The sequence below is a fragment of the Chiloscyllium plagiosum genome, chromosome 6 (assembly GCF_004010195.1).
Source record: "Chiloscyllium plagiosum isolate BGI_BamShark_2017 chromosome 6, ASM401019v2, whole genome shotgun sequence".
Classification (NCBI taxonomy): domain Eukaryota; kingdom Metazoa; phylum Chordata; class Chondrichthyes; order Orectolobiformes; family Hemiscylliidae; genus Chiloscyllium; species Chiloscyllium plagiosum.
The window spans coordinates 50395625-50395839 of record NC_057715.1 but is presented as its reverse complement, the minus strand read 5'-3'; the positions used below and the strand labels follow the sequence as shown (position 1 = coordinate 50395839).

At 45.1% G+C, this 215-nt stretch overlaps 1 protein-coding gene across 3 annotated transcripts in view; it reads right to left on the bottom strand.

The window, feature by feature from the left end:
* The window catches only part of LOC122550574 (high affinity choline transporter 1-like), a 61654-nt gene that overhangs the window by 47424 nt on the left and 14015 nt on the right, over positions 1–215 (bottom strand). The window lies entirely within an intron of this gene.

Sequence of the window (215 nt, the reverse complement as noted above, 5' to 3'; positions counted from 1 at the left end):
CAAAACTAATGTAGTGTACAAAATCCCATGCAAGGACTGCACAAAACACTATATAGGACAAACAGGAAGACAGCCAACGATCCGCATCCACGAACATCAACTAGCCACCAAACGACATGACCAGCTATCCCTAGTAGCCTCACACGCAGACGACAAGCAACATGAATTTGACTGGGACAACACTACCATTATAGGGCAAGCGAAACAAAGAACAG